This window comes from Trachurus trachurus (genome assembly GCF_905171665.1).
Source record: "Trachurus trachurus genome assembly, chromosome: 13".
NCBI classification, from domain to species: domain Eukaryota; kingdom Metazoa; phylum Chordata; class Actinopteri; order Carangiformes; family Carangidae; genus Trachurus; species Trachurus trachurus.
In genome coordinates, this window is record NC_139892.1 from 39,917,424 (window position 1) to 39,935,034 (window position 17,611).

Here is a 17,611-nt window from a genome sequence, read left to right on the forward strand (position 1 = left end):
GTGGAGGCAGACTGTTTCTACCTGCAGCTGTGTGTTTCCTGACTCTGCCCCTGTGCTGCCTTTGCAGAATAAATGAACCAACTCAGATCCATGGTGTTGTCATCCTTCAGCCTATAAGCAACCATTTCACAACTGCTACACATGCAGAGATCACATGATCACAACAACAACAGCGTGTGTGCGACACACACACACACACACAGACACGGGTGGACAGGTCGCGCTTGCCCGCTAATAAAGGGTAAATGCGCTGTATTGCTCTAAATGTACAGTTCAAATTAACTACCGACGGGGTCGGTGGTCAGATTCTTCTGGGGGAAGACCAGCTGGTCCACACGTTGTGCCCATAGACTGTACGGTGCATTCACACCGGGCGCGAGTAACAGTGCTATAGATGGTAACAGTGCTAAAGCCAGAATTAAATTAACAATGCTAATTTCTGTTAGCCCGTCTATGGCGTTTTACATTATACGTTAGCATTAAGCTAGCGGACTTTATGCTTAGTTGTGACACTGGCTGTGTGTTTTGAACGTTGTTTCAAACTATGTGGGTTTGATTAAACATCTTTGATGCTTAAATATTGCTGCTTAATATATTGCTTTACTCCTCTTTTTATTTTATGTGCCATTTTTACTGTAGGGCAGGCTTCTTCAATTTGGACAAATAAAACCTTGAAGCAAGAAGATTTTGCCTTTTGTTTGACATTGATGTACATACAGTAATTCAATAACAGTTGTAAATAAGGTTTATTTTTTAATATTTTACAGTTCAAAAGTAAGCTCACTACTGTCTGTCCCATAGAAGAACATGACAGCAGCAGCCTGTCAGTCAGCAACAGGAGGATCTCCTTTGTATTAGAATTTGAAAAATATAAATAATCGTTTTTTTCACCACCCCTAATATCAGATCAATATCGATATCGGGCCGATATTGAAGGCTGCAATATCGGTATCGTATCGGAAGTGAAAAAGTCGTATCGGGACATCCCTAATGTGGGTTAGGGTTAAAAAGCACAAAACACAACATTATCACACATATTTGTGTTATAAAACATATCAACATTCATTTCCAAAACATTTAACATTTAACAGCAGAAAACTAACGTTTCATCATCATCTATACCCAGTTGCCCCTCATCCAGCTGCCCCTCACCCAGCTGCCCCTCACCCAGCTGCCCCTCACTCAGCTGCCCCTCACTCAGCTGCCCCTCACCTAGCTGCCCCTCATCCAGCTGCCCCTCACCCAGCTGCCCCTCATCCAGCTGCCCCTCACCCAGCTGCCCCTCACCCAGCTGCCCCTCACTCAGCTGCCCCTCACCCAGCTGCCCCTCACTCAGCTGCCCCTCATCCAGCTGCCCCTCACCCAGCTGCCCCTCACTCAGCTGCCCCTCACCCAGCTGCCCCTCACCCAGCTGCCCCTCACCTAGCTGCCCCTCATCCAGCTGCCCCTCACCCAGCTGCCCCTCACCCAGATCCTGGTCCACCACTCTAAAGGGTTATTCTGCATCCTGCCCTCGCCAGACTGATGTCAAAACAGGTGAAATGGGCCAAAAATGCAACGCACACATCTGCACACAACACACTGTCACTACCTGCATCTGAGGACACATGCAGACTGATTCTGAATGAAGACTGATGAATGTTGATACGTCTTATAACACAAATATGTGTGATAATGTTGTGTTTTGTGCTTTTTAGCCGTCAAACCAGTTGGGGTCATTTTCTGTTTTGTGAATGGGTATGATTTCATATAAATGAGGTGTGAAATTAATAGGTTGGCCTGAAGTTGAATAAAAAGATGAAACACAACTTGTGTGATAATGGTATATTTTGTCCTCTGGGGACAAAGAGTGTTACTAAATTCAATAAAACACCCATAATTCCGCAACCTGTTTGATGAAAAACAAGCAAATTATGAAGGAAATAACTTTGGTTTGGGGTGAAAATGAGCCCAGGACAACATGAGGACTAATGACAGACACTGAGTCCACATCAGTCCTGTAGTAAATCTACAGACAGACCACTCTACTCACCACAGACAAAGTCCCAGCTGTTCTCCAGCGGCTGTCCGGACGAGCTTCTACCCACAACATCCACACAACATGGAGGACACGGTTCTACCCACAACATCCACACAACATGGAGGACACGGTTCTACCCACAACATCCACACAACATGGAGGACACGGTTCTGTCGGTCCAGACTTTACAGCTGCAGCTCTGACTCAGCTACAGTAACATTATAATAACACAACAACAACACAACAACAAGTTAAAGGCAGAGAACTCAGGTAACGACAGGTGTTAAGGAGGAAAACATTCAGACTGTTCACCTTACCTTCACACGGGGAAACAAACTGCGACACAACCGCTGAGTCAAAGTGAAAGTAAAGTTTAAACAGGAAGTGGGGGAGGGGAGGTGACTTCTTTATCTGAGTAGAGAGACTGGTGTTTTTACTGCTGTTTATTTCTACTACTGAACCATAAAGAGTTAAAACATTAATGATAATATCGATCTCCAGTCCGCCGCTTGTCAGTGACTCTGTGTCTGAACTCATCTCCAGTTTCCTCCAGGACGCTGCAGGACTCCATGAAGCGACACGAGGGGGCGACACCGCTCCGTGTGGTGCAAACATGACACCAGACAAACAGATGACGACACATCCGACTCAACACATCCATGATCCGACTACGGTTTGTTATGGAAAGTCTCCGGAGGAGGAGAAGACGTCTGAGAGACACTGATGGAGACAACAGAGAGTTTAAACTGAAATGTAGGGTGAAGTCAGGTAAAATGGGCCACCCACAAAAAATGCATTTAAATTAAAAATAAGTAAGCTTAGCAAGAATTTTGCATTCTATCCAATGGGGGGAATCACAATGTGTATTATAAATCACATTTTTTATTGTAGATCTGTTTTTTTACGGAGTTATCAACCTTATCAGTTTCAAGTGAAATTTGTTTGCCAGGCCACTTTTCGCACACTTCTCCTCAGCAGGCTGGATATAAAGCATTGTCCCACCCACAACAGCAACCAGAGACCACTCAAATCAATTGTTTTTTTTCAAGTAGCCTACAGTTGTAGCAACAATTTGAAATCATTTACAGCCATTGCCTGTTAAAACTTAAAAAGCTAGGAGGCTCAAACCTTAACTGGCTCATTTTACCTGATGTCACCTTAAGTGCATTAAAAAAAAAAAAAAAAAACCCTTCTTTATTGCTCTTAGCGGTGAGCTCAAGCAATACATAACCTCCATCAGATTTTGAAGCAACCAGAAAGCAATAAGACTGTATGTGAAAACTAAATTCCCCCTGGCGTATTATAATATAGATGTGCTTTATATATTGCATATTATTTTGAAAAAATGTTTTGTAATGTGAAACAAAGTTTTGAATAAAAAAAAATGATGTGAGTATTTAAAATAAGTAGGCTATTCAAGTACATAGGATATTTCATAAAGTAGAGTGCCTATCTAAAGTGTGCAGGGATGTTCTGGGTATTTAAAATAAATCAAATACATTCAAGTACATATGATTTCACATAAAGTGCTCATTGTTCAGTGTAAATAATATGTAGGAGAGGAGAAGGGACCTGAGTGGAGCTCCACAGGGATGGAGCTACCCACCAAGGTGACCTAATGCAGTTCCAGTTTGATGCTGGCACTGCGTTGTCAGGTTGAGAATGCCCAGTAGGGACGAGGCCAGAGGTGGGTAGAGCAGCCAAAAACTCTACTCAAGTAAGAGTAGAGTTACTTTAGAATAATGTTACTCAAGTAAAAGTAAAAAGTAGCCATTCAAACATTTACTTGAGAAAGAGTAGAAAGTACTTGGTGAAAAATCTACTCAAGTAAAGTAACTGCTGAGTAACCTCTGATTTGTTCCTTTAATGATCAGCGTGTAAATGTAGGCCTCATCAAATACACAGAAATATAATAGCTATGAAAAAATTCAGTTATTGCCAAAGAACAACATTTAACAACTAAGACAAAAGCCTAAATGACTTTCTTTTTTTACAAAGTAACATAAATGAAGACAAATTCAGCCACAATAACTTACATAGGCCTATCTCTGAAAGATCTATGAACTGTCCATAAGCTCTTTGTGTGCGGTCATGTGACTGCCTGGCTCTGTCTGATTGGTTACACGGAGTCAAACGTCGCGAGTGGCTACATCTGATTGGTGGAACGCAGTCATGTGACAGAGGCTCGGAAGTATCTCCATTAAAACATAAACAAACAATTTGCACGTTGGATCGATAAGAAAAAGTAGCGAGTAGCGACAGGAATGAAGCTCAATGTAACGGAGTAAAAGTACCGCTTCTTCTGAAGAAATATACTCAAGTAAAAGTAACAAGTATGCTGCATTGAAACTACTCTTAGAAGTACAATTTATCCAAAAAGTTACTCAAGTAAATGTAACAGAGTAAATGTAGCGTGTTACTACCACCTCTGGACGAGGCTGCCCACCAGGGTCTCATCCCTACTGGTACCTACTGGTCTCCTATGTACAGGGCTCCCCGGCTGCTGACTCACAATCCAGTTTCTGACCTTACGAGTAAAACAGAGGTAGTCACACTGCAAAAACTCTAACATTTTACCAAGAATATTTCTCTTATTTCTAGTCAAAATGTCATTTATAGTCAAAACAAATCTCATTATACTTAAAAAGTAGCTTGTTTTAGACACTTTTTACTTCTTTCAAGCAGATTTTCACTTGAAATAAGTAGAAAAATCTGATAGTGGAGCAAGTTTCTCTTCCTTATTACAAGCACAAAAAACTTACTTTCACTGGCAGATTTTTCTACTTATTTCAAGTGAAAATTAGTTTGAAACAAGTGAAAATTATCTAAAAACAAGTTAATGTTTAGGTGATGAGTCTTATTTTAAATGGAAAGAGATTAGATTTGACTAGAAATGAGACATTTTGACAAGAAAAAGGACAAATATTCTCAGAAAGATTTAGAGTTTTTGCAGTGCAGTGGTGTTTTTGAGGTGCTCTGGAAGTCTGTTCCATTCACTGATGGTTTTGCTGGTGTGTTAAAGTGTTGTTAGTGTGTTAGCTAACAGTAGCTGTATAGACCTGAGCAGGTGTTACATCTCTGAGAGCTTCTTCCTCTTCTTCTTCTTCCTGACTGTGACTGTGAAGCTGCTGAAGCTCAGAGCTGCTGTCTGTGACTCCACAGGAGGAGGGGATGCCACCTTTAGCTGGAGCAGAGCTGGTCCACACCCCGCTGCAGCTCTATCCATATCTCCTGAGGTGCTGCAGGCTGCTGCCCAACACGGCCATGCAGCAACACTATCGACACGCCGTACGACAGGTGAGCTGCTCAGGTACACACACACACACACACACACACACACACACACACACACACACACACACACACACCTCTGCTGACGGATGCTGGACTCTCTCTAGTGACGGTTTCTGAGCTGAGGATGCAGAGAGAAGCTGGATGGAGCTGCAGACTGGTTAGATGGACAGTCTGATGGTGTCACATGTTTATTGGTCGTGTTTAGTGTTGAGTTTAGATTTGATGATCCTGAATTGATTGATTGATTTGATCCTGATCAGATGTTGTTAGTGTTCAGTGAGTTTGTCGTTTGTTTTCCTGTTTGTTCTTTGTGTTTTTATTTCATTTCTCCACGTCGGGGCACCAGAGAATAAATATGTGGGGCTCCGGTGGGAGGGAGGAGTCACTACTGTCACTGTCATTTCATCTTCAACATCACGTGGAGGAAAACATTAAAGGACAATTCCGGGGAAATTCAACCCGTGGCTGTATGTTCCTAACATTTTAGGTCTAACAGAAGGAATCTGAAGGTTTCCAGTTTAATGTCTCCTGTTTTGCGGTAGTTGTGTCTGTCCCCGCGTTGCCACGGCAACGATGAATGGGAGGGGATTGAAGTTCTGCTGCTTAGGCTGTTTCCATCCCTCAAAGCCACAGACAGCGTCAGATGGAGACTCAAACATGCAGCCAGAAGTTTATTTACTTCAACAAGCCGACATGTTTGTAAAACTAGATCTAATTCAAAGTCTGGCGGAGTCGAGACCCAAGTTGACGCTCGGTGTGTTCAGGTGCAGTGGGAAGCTCCCGTTGGTGTCAGAAACACAGGAATATCAACTCTGGACTTGAAGTAAATAAACTTCTGGCTGCATGTTTGAGTCTCCATCTGACGCTGTCTGTGGCTTTGAGGGATGGAAACAGCCTAAGCAGCAGAACTTCAATCCGCTCCCATTCATCGTTGCTGTGGCGATGCGGGGACAGACCATAACTACCGCAAAACAGGAGACATTAAACTGAAAACCTTCAGATTCCTTCTGTTAGACCTAAAATGTTAGGAACATACAGCCTGAGGTGAATTTGGGTTGAAATTGTCCTTTAAAGTAACAGTGATGATGATGATGATGATGATGATGATGATGATGATGATGATGATGATGATGATGATGATGATGATGATGATGATGATGTCACTACAGGTTATTATCCATGAGGGAGGTTTGATTGACAGCCAGCAGTAGTAAACACACGTCAACAAACACAAACTGTTGCAGCTGTTTATTTATTCATTGTTTGTATTTAGTGTTGTTTACTTTAATATTTAGTTTAGATCTGATTTTCCTGAATTGATTTATTTGATTTAACTCTGATCAGATTCTGTTAGTTTATTATTTGTGTAGTTCAGGTGTTCTCCTGTTTATTATTGGTGTTTTATTTCATTTGATCACGTCACCAGAGAATAAATGTGTAGGGCTGCAGTGAGGGACCAGCATGCACCTGGGTGGGCTGATGGGTTTTGTTTTGTTCTTTTCTTTTCTTGCTCCTTTCTGGTCAAATAAACCACATTTGTAGTTAAAACTGGACTTTGCATGGTCATGATGTTTCTCTCAGCTGTCTACACCACGACCCATGGTGCAGCAGTGGCCCTTTGATTCTTTAGGGTTTAAAGTTTGATTTGAAGCTTTTCTTAGTTTCCACAAACAGCCACTACAATGACTGATCGCCTGTCTGATCTCCTCCGGCCCCTGCTGCTGCTGCTGCTGCTGCTGCTGCTGCTGCTGCTGCTGCTGCTGCTGCTGCTGCTGCTGCTGCTGCTGCTGCTGCATTCACACATTCACACACAGATCAGGAAAACCTGAGAAGATCAGCCTTAATAAGACATTGTTCTCGCTTTAGATCCAGTACCTGCAAAAGACCTGGATTCATCAGCCAGCACATCTTCCCATGTGTCACAGCTGATCTACAGGGATTCAGGCAGCGTTCACACAGACTCTACACAAAGGTCAGAGACAGTCACATCCACCAGCACTGATACACAACTCTGAGGATTCATCTATTAGTATTAAGTTTATTAAGTTACCAAGATGGTCGGCTACACAGCTGATGAGTTTCTAAGACTGAAATGGTCTGGGTATCATCACATAATCCATATTTGTTCTTTTTCTAAAGGAAAAAAACTGTAAATCTGCCGTTTCAAAATGAAAATGGAAAAAAAAACCTTTTGGCATCAGAATAGAAAAAACAAAAACTGTCAAAATGGTGCATCTTTGGTGTTTGACAGTTTCTTTTATTCGGCTTTTATTTAGATTTATTCACTCTTGATGTCCTCGTCCTGTCTGTGCACTGAGCTACTGTCTCTGTCAAATGAGAATGTAAAAAAGACACCATGTCTAAATGAGAGTACCTGTATAAATAAAGGTTAAATTAAAAAAATGAAATTAAATGAAAAGATTAATTACAAAAACTCAGAATTTGAATAATTTCTTTTCAACCTTCTGGATTTTATTTATTTCTGTTGAGAAACAAAAACCAAAGTGACCAAATGATTTTGTTTCTAGTCTTTGGTTTAGAATTAAAAATCAGATACATCCATATGAATATGGTTTCTGGTTTCAAAATAAATGATGATAAAAGGAATTAAAAAATAAAGAAGAATTTCATGTCTTGATTGTGACACCAAAAATCTCATTCTCTTTTGGTTTGAAAGTAAATCACAGACTGGTGTTTATTAGAGATACATTTTTCATTTAGTTAAGAAACAAAAAACAAATTGATCACGTGATTTCATTTCTAGTCTTTGGTTTATAATGATGTTTTTAAATGATAATAAATGATGGATGATGTGATGAGACTCAGACCTGAAACAGTGAACATTTAACACTCACCTGTTCATATTCTTATCAATGTAACGCAGTGCCACCTAACAACCACAAGGGGTCAGGGCATGAACATGAATGAACACTCATATGAAAGTGGTGTGTTCAGGTAGAAGGTCACATGACCAGGCTGGACTGCAGGCTCACTTCACTGTGTTTCAGAGTGGACTGGTTTCTGGCTCTAGTCTGAGCAACATGACTGGGAACACAGTCAGTCCACTGTTGAAGAACCATAACAACTGTAACCTACAGACTACATGAGTATAGTAGTTACAGGAGAATTATGCACTGCAAAAACCCCAAATCTTTACAAGAATATTTGTCTTATTTCTTGTTAAAATGTCTCATTTCTAGTCAAAACTAATCTCTTTCCACTTAAAATAAGACTCATCACCTAAAAATGAACTTGTTTTTAGATCATTTTCACTTGTTTCAAACTAATTTTCACTTGAAATAAGTAGAAAAATCTGCCAGTGAAAGTAAGTTTTTTGTGCTTGTAATAAGAAAGAAAATCTTGCTCCACTATCAGATTTTTCTACTTATTTCAAGTGAAAATCTGCTTGAAAGAAGTAAAAAGTGTCTAAAAACAAGCTGCTTTTAATGTGATGAGTCTGATTTTAAGTAGAATGAGATTTGTCTTGACTAGAAATGACATTTTGACCAAAAATAAGACAAATATTCTTGGTAAGATTTTGAGTTCTTGCAGTGTCATTGTGTAGACTTCAGTCTGTTTCTCACTCTTCTCCACAGTTCTATGCTACAGTCAGGATTAGAGGTGAGTATTATAAACTCTTTTATATTGATTCAGTCATTGTCATTGTGTATTGTTAAAGTAGAATTAGTGTAAAAATCCTTCAGTGTGTCCAGATGTACATCTCAGAAATACAAGTCAGTAAAAACCAGTTTCTAAGAAGTGATTTTTTACCACAGCCCAGGTGCATGATGGGAAACACTGAAGGAGGAGGCGGAGCTACAATCCTCAGGTTGTAGGAGATGAGTTTGATTGACAGGTTTGTTTTTTTATGTGATGGTCAAATGTGATTTCACATGTAGACGGATCAATGTAATTTATGATCAATAAGCATCAATGACAGTGAGGAGCTGCCACTGCCGTCACCATGGTGATCCAGATGATGAGTTCTAAACCTGGTCTCTGTTTTCCAGGTCTTTACCATCCAACCATCTCAAAAAGTCAAAGTATACTTTATTAATCCCTGTATGCATTAATGATCATGTAGACCAGCACATCAGAAGATTAGGGGCGTTTTCACACCTGCAGTTGTTCCGATTCAGCAACTAAACCGATACAACTGTTGCGTTCTTTTTTCTGGGCCGTTTGTGTTCACATCGCATGATTCTAAAGCGGTACAGCGCTTTGCGCTGTGGAACAGCGCCATAGCAACGGCCCTAACAACACCCCATCAGCTGATCAGCAACAATGGCAACAATGAACCGCGGGCTGACTTGCAGTAGTGAGGAGGTTCAATTTCGTATTAATATTTGGGCAGACGAGTATTTAGTTGAAGTTCAATTAAAAAAAATGCCCAAGCTGACTGGTTTATGGCTGGGGCGAGACCTTGAAGTGTGCCTATAATGTGCTATAGCTACAAATGTAGTCTAATAGGCTACATTATTATTTATTATTATTATTATTATTATTAGCCTGTGTGACCAAGCGTGCTGTCCGCTGTCTCAGTGCTGACACGTGAATGAATGACAGAGCGTGTCACTGCCCGTGAGAGAGAGAGAGACAGAGAGAGAGAGAGAGAGAGAGAGAGAGGGGTGGTCAGGTTGTGTTGGTCAAGCTGTGTTTTCAGTTTCAGGTGTCATAGTTATGTCAGATGAATTGTCCTCTAACACAGCCATTCTCAACCTTGGGGTCCCTCCCGACCCCAGTCGATGTGACTGGAGGGGACGAATGAACGACATGTTTCTTGGCATGCATTGCTGACCTGGGCATTGTTTCTTAATAAATTAGAAAAACTTTTCTTATCATTCCCCTTTTCCGTGCATGGTTGAAGGAGATTGGCTTGCATCCACGCTCCACTCGCTCCTGCGCCGACAGGTCCCCGCATGTCACATAAACCAGCCCGGGTGTGTGGACACCGCATCAACTCGCCACCCGCGTCTATTTAAACTCTGTCGCTTTGTTTTGTTCTTTTGCCCTGATGAAAACCTCCAGGTCGGAATATTGGCCATGGAGACAAAACTACAGCAGCCAATTGTTTTTTTTCAGTGCAGGGATCAAGAACTAAAAAGGCAACAAAAAAACCCCACCGCGGACAGCGCTGCGCTTTATCCATCATGCGTTCACACCGGCGTGTGTGTGTTTGTGTGTTGGGGCGGGGGGGGACAGCAGTGCATGTGAAATTGGGGGTCACGACTCAAAAAGGTTGAGAACCACTGCTCTAACACACCCTACAGTTTGACTCTTTTTTTCTTCTAGTAAACGGGCACCGTAGCATGACTAGTTATAGGGGTTGTTTGCGGAGCTCTGCCCGGTGCTGATCGCCGCGGGTCAGCTTGGAAAGGCTGGTGGACTCATGGCTAGAGTTTGCGTCTTTCTTTTCTTTTTGCCACCGGCTTTCCTGTTTTGTGTACATTATGAAAAGGCCAAGACGACACGCTGATGTTTTTGGGGCAGTTGCCCGTGGTCCTCCTCCTCCGGTTGCCAGGTAACCAGTCAATTTGTTCCGATACATGTGTCGGTTGCGTTCTCACTACAAACGAACCGCTCCAGGGCTCGGATGGAAACGAGCCGAGACCGCCTCTCCCAAGCGATCTCGGCCCGCTTGTTTTGTTCCGCATCGAGCGCGATTGCTGTGTTCACATGTGACCAAACGAACCGATATATGACGTAAACGCTCCCTGTTTCGGAACAAATGCTCAGGTGTGAAAGCGCCCTAAGTTCACTACAGGAGAACAGAGAAGCAGCAATAAGCAACGAGTAGCAGAGGTAGAAGACACAGGAGCAACAGGGAAGTTTGACAATGTGTTATTGTCAATTAGTGTGAGCAAAGCAGAAGAAACTGCACACAACAGCAGAGACACTCATCCTCCCTCTGCATTAGTTGTTTCTCCAACTTTAGCTTTTTAAATCTCAATCAGTGTTTACAGTTTGATGTGAGTGCACACAAGGGTTTTAGAGATTATTTTACAGGCTGAACCTTTATCATCATTTCATCTCATATATTATTCATGACTTTATGAGTTATGATACAGTCTCACTGTATTTAACTTTAATAGGTTTTAAATGAAGCAGCAGAGCAGCAGCAGTTTGAAGGAGACGTGATGTGAACTGCTGCTCCACATACACAAACATCTATTACAGTCAAATCTGATTAATAATCAATAATTGTCATCGATTTAACCAGTAATCTGAATAAGACACTGACTATGATCATTAGACACAACTACACAACACAACACAGTACTGACTAATATTACTACTAATAATTAATTAACAACAATATTGATGGTTAGTGTCCAATAATCAATAACCCAGAGTGTTTGCTGTGTGTAACAGACATGAATGGTGAGGACACAGAGACAGTGTCCAGCTGCTCCTCTTCTCATTCATTCTAATGAGTCAGTGAGCTGATGGAACCTACAGAGTCACAGGACAAACATGTTGTGGTTTCATCTTTAATCATGTGTTTCTGAGCTCATCAGGTGTTTTTAATCTACAACCTGCAGCTGGAAAGTGACCAGTAGCTTCACCTGGCCCTAGAAGAACCTACTTCTAGATCCACCAAAGCGGCTGCAGAATCTGAACAAATAACACTGTTTTGAGGCTTGTAACGCCGCAATATGTAATAATGACGCATTATGTAATAATGTAATAAATCTTCACGTCATTATGTAATAACGCCGCATTTTGTAATAATCTGCCGCATTTTGTAATAAAAATCTTGAACGCAATATGTAATAAACTTCGCCGCATTTTGTAATAAGTTGTTACATTTTGCATCACTTATTACATATTGCGGGTGTTACACTTTTTTATGAAAAAAATGTAATAATTTGGTGCATTATGTAATAAACCACCAAAATGGATGTCTTAATTAGAAAAAACATTAACAATAATACACGCTGCTCCTCCTCCCCGCTGAGCAGAGCGGTCTCCTCCGACAGCGGGTCCCACGCGGATGGTAACCGCTCCGCGTCTCTCCCCCCCCCCCTTGCCCACGACAATAATACGCCCGGGTCATGTTCGTCTGTGGAGGGATGACATGGACCACGGTCCGACTGGAGCTCCAGGCCGGGTCCAGCTCTGCTCCAGCAGCGGCAGGGGCGGCTGGGATCACCGCCCCCGGAGCCGGAGCTGGGGCGAGCTGGGGGGGGTCGAGCTGTGGGATTTCATCGGGCTGATGATGCTGGAAGTGATTTTGCCTCTGATTTTCACCAGATTTAACATTTTATCAAAATTTGCCCAGCTGATCCATATAAATTACTGAAAAATTATCATCATCTGCAAGCAGCAGCTGTAAAACGAGAACCAGTCCCAGAAGCTCCAGGCCCGGAGAACCAGAGAGGGGACCCTCCCAGAGCGCTCCCCGAGAATGGTGCATCGCCGCCCGGGTAAAATACGTGAGGGAGAGGGCTGGATGATTTGACGCTTTTTTCAAAACTCCGATCTAAAATATCAGATTATACCACTTTCCCTTGGTCGATTGAGGTCCAGTAAAAAGTATGATGGTCTTTTAACTCTCCTCTAACCATGTGTGTATTATGATGTCATGTTTTTACACAGAGTCATGTGACCACACGTTTTTTGTCACAAAAACCTGTATGGTAGGACATAGGCCATATAAAATGAAAAAAAAAAAATGCTCCAGCAAACTATAAGTAAACAAATCAATCAATGTTGGCCCTGTTCAAAGGCAGACATGTGACTGTTCTCATAATAGTTGGTGGAAATAATAATTATTATTATTATTTTTATTTGATTGCAGTTTTTCAACATTTTTATTAAGGATATTAGCGGTCCCTCGCCAAAACAGGCCATGAAAGGGATACATTATAAAAAAATATTGATGAAATTTACACATCATTCATTAGAAGACAACTAACCCTATGCAAGAAAAAAATAATAATTGTAATACCTATTTTTACTAGCAGAGGAAGAAGTGAGAGCTGTCTGATAAAGTTTGTGTTATGTTGTTGTATAGTTACGTTGGGTCTGACGCTACAATATCAATAAAAACATGTGCTTAACATAGACGTCGGACGCGAAATAGCCGCGGAGCGGAGCCAGTTTCCTTTAACAGATTGTGCCAGATGCGCCAGAGCGCGCACCTCTGTGCCAGGCTTGTGCTCTGCAGCGATTTGTTTATTCATCTTAACAGAGCGCGAGTGAGATTAACACACACATTCACACAGGCTACACACACATACGGGCTACACATGATACACATACCCACACACACACACATCTGAGGGGCCGAGGCGCCTGCCGAGCGGCAAGGAGAAAAGCGCATCTGGTGGCGTGCCCCCCAGGGAGCACCCAGGTTGAGCACCCTGGGATAGATAGTTAGATTTGACCGTCCTACTGGTTTTAGAAATTAATTCATATTTATGATTCATGCATACTGGTATGCTTAAAGTCAGTGTTATTCTGATGGTCCTAATGTCTTTTTTTTCTAATTAAGACATCCATTTTGGTGGTTTATTACATAATGCACCAAATTATTAAATTTTTTTCATAAAAAAGTGTAACACCCGCAATATGTAGTAAGTGATGCAAAATGTAACAACTTATTACAAAATGTGGCGAAGTTTATTACATATTGCGTTCAAGATATTTATTACAAAATGCGGCAGATTATTACAAAATGCGGCGTTATTACATAATGACGTGAAGATTTATTACATTATTACATAATGCGACATTATTACATAATGCGGCGTTACAAGGCTTATTTTGCTCTATCCAATCCAAAGCTTTTAAAATTGCCACATGTTCAGCTGAAAAAACAGATAAATTGTCTGATAAACGAATGCTGAATTGAAGATTCTCATCTGCAACAAAAATCCCAGCCCCAGTTTTCCCCAAGACAGGATCCTTTGATCCATCATTAAAAAAAATCATGAATCCTTCAAAATGATTCAGGATCATTCTCACATCTCTACACTGACTATTTCTCCCTTCTTACTGACCATCCACTAACTCTGCTTCTGCTCTTTTCCAGCGCTTCTACCGACAACGAGAAAGATCGGAGATATGAGCCTGTGTTCCAGTGACAGAGGAAGAGCTGGGCTGGTTAAACCGTCTGAGCACAAAGCTGCTAAGACTCTCGCTATTGTGCTGGGTGCATTCATCTTCTGTTGGATGCCCTTCTTTATAAACTCTATAATGGATGCCTACATTGGCTTCATCACACCTGTTGCCGTCTTTGAAGCCTTTGTCTGGTTGGGTTACTTCAATTCAACCTTAAACCCAGTCATTTATGCCTTTTTTTATCCCTGGTTTAAAGGACAATTCCAGGCGAATTCAACTCGGGGGTGTATTTTCATATAATTTTAGGTCTAAAAGAATGAATCTGAAGATTTTCAGTTTAATCGCTCCTGTTTTGCGGTAGTTGCGTCTGTCCCCGCGTCGTCACGGCAGCAATGAATGGGAGTGGATGTAAGTTCCGCTGTTTAGGCTGTTTCCAGCCCTCAAAGCCGCAATTTTTTTCCACAGACAGCGTCAGATGGCGACTCAAACATGCACAGAGAAGTTTATTTACTTCAAGCAAGCCGACATGTTTGTAAAACTAGATCTAATTCAAAGTCTCCCGGAGTCTCGCGCGAGACCCAGTTGCCGTGCTCGGTGTGTTCACATGCAATGGGAAAAGCTACCGTTTGTGTCATAAACACAGGAATATCAACTCTTTACTTGCTTCAAGGAAAAAAAACTTCTCGGCGCATCTTTGAGTCGCCATCTGACGCTGTCTGTGGAAAAAAATGTACACTTCAAGCAAGTAAAGAGTTGATATTCCTGTGTTTATGACACAAGCGGTAGCTCCGACTGCGCCTGAATACACCAGCACTGCAACTTCGGGCTCGCGCGAGACTCCGGGAGACTTTGAATTAGATCGACTTTTACAAACATGTCGGCTTGCTTGAAGTAAATAAACTTCTCTGTGCATGTTTGAGTCTCCATCTGATGCTGTCTGTGGAAAAAAAATGCGGCTTTGAGGGCTGGAAACAGCCTAAACAGCGGAACTTACATCCACTCCCATTCATTGCTGCCGTAGCGATGCGGGGACAGACGCAACTACCGCAAAACAGGAGCGATTAAACTGAAAATCTTCAGATTCATTCTTTTAGACCTAAAATGATATGAAAATACACCCCTGAGTTGAATTCGCCTGGAATTGTCCTTTAAAAAGTGTTTTTATCTCATCATCACTATGAAAATATTTGACCCCCATTCTTCAACTGTGAGGGTGAATGTACGGACACAGTGATGACAGCACTGTCACTGTATTTGAATTGACAGCAGCTTTAAATGCTTTCTATGGTAATCTTTCATCAATATTTGGAGGATAAGTGTAACATCTTTCTTTTTTTTTACTTCACTGATCTCTGTAGCATTAGCATAAGTGCTGCATATTCTATATTATGATCATTATTGGCCTTTTGGTCATAGTGAATAGTCCAACTCTCAAAGATGAAATATTGTCATGCCCAGATAAATTTGAATTAATATTATTACAGAATAATCAGGTCTAATCATCATGTAGCACCATGTAATAAAAACATTATTATGAACTAAAGCTTTATGGTTCATGACACAGGCCTATTTATCACCTGATGAAACTCATTGTTTCCATGATATTAGATATATTGACCGATGGACAGTAACAGCCCTGTGATGAAACCTTCTCCATGACGCTTCTGATGTTGATTCAGCTTTATGATTTCTGTGTTTACAGCTCTCTTCTCCAGTGTTTTTACATAAAGTATCCACAAATTTAATTCTTGCTGTGTCTGTCTGATACAGACACCACAGCCTTGATTATCTGACTCCACTCTGACACCATCACCGTTTAACCCAGTCGTCTGAAACTGTCCTTCTGTGAAACAGAGATTCTACTTTCCCAAAATGAGAAACATGTGCCCAACAACATCACTCACTGATGCAATAATGTTGTTTATTCTTCTTTAATATGAACTCTGGCTATTTACAATAACAGGAGTTTTAATTCCACAGTAAAAGCTCTAAGTGGATCATTAGTGAGGCCTGGACCTCAGTGACAATAGACCATGACTAACATAACTAGAAATGAATGATAATAAACTGCAGTGAACCACAGAGCAGTAGTATCTGGCAACAATTCAATAAATGAAATTGCAATTTACATTGACACATTAATTCTGATGTTAAAAATACTCAGATAAAAATACATTTCTGGCATGAAATTGGCAAGTACTGAGATAAAACTTAAAGGTACAGTATGTAAGAAATCTAAAGCAACTGGCTGTAAAATCGTCCTAATATGTAACAGAGACTCAGGAATAATGTTCATATAACATACTGAACTCACCAACAACAATCCTACAGCCAAGATATTCGCATTAAAGAATTTTTTGCGGGCCGCAAATCATGTTTATGTTTTGAATTTCTATGGTTGGCTTGTGTCGCCACCCAGCGCTCTCTCCCTGTCACAGCGTCTGTGGCATTTCAGCCTCCGGGTTGCCAGTTAGCTTCCACTGAGCTGCAAATACGGCTGGGAGATAAAACGAGATCATGAAAAAAAAGATTGTGTTCTATTATCGGTTATTGGTCATATTTGCTTGATATCACACGGTAGAAGCGGCTTGTCGCTCTGTCGTTTAATAGGCTACACAGCTTGCTGTTGTGAGCCTGTAGCCTAGTTAGTTTGAGCTGCTGCTAACGCTAAAGCTAAAGGGAAGAATTACAAAGTGAAAGTTAGAAAAGAGGGAGGAAATGTGGCGAAATGGAGCCGATGGTAAATGAAGTGATTGTGAACGTGCGGAGCGGTTCTTGAGAGGAGTCTGTCCCGGTCAGGTCGCCTGTCTCCGGTCCTCATGTTTAATGATCCGACGTCAGAAAGTGGAGGAGAACCGGAGCGGCTCGCGTCGTTTATTCTGCGGTAAGACGTCTCATATGTTGGCTCATCTACGGCGTGATTAACACGCACTACGGCTCCGGTAGATGCAGGGTTACAGTGTGTGTGTCTGTGTGTGCGTGTCTGTGTGTGTGTGTGTGTGTGTGTGTGTGTGTGTGTGTGTGTGTGTGTCAGCGCTGCAGACACAGCGTCGGAGCGGTGAATGTAACAATAACTTGCAGATCACCTGAGTGATGTGAACTCCGCTCGTAGTTACTGTGAGTCAGAGCAATAAAACAGTGAGGTTGTTGATGAATATTTAGCTTGTTACTCTGCTTTGAGACTGACTGAGTGAGCAGAGTGGAGGTTAGCGCGTCGCTGTCTGGCAACCT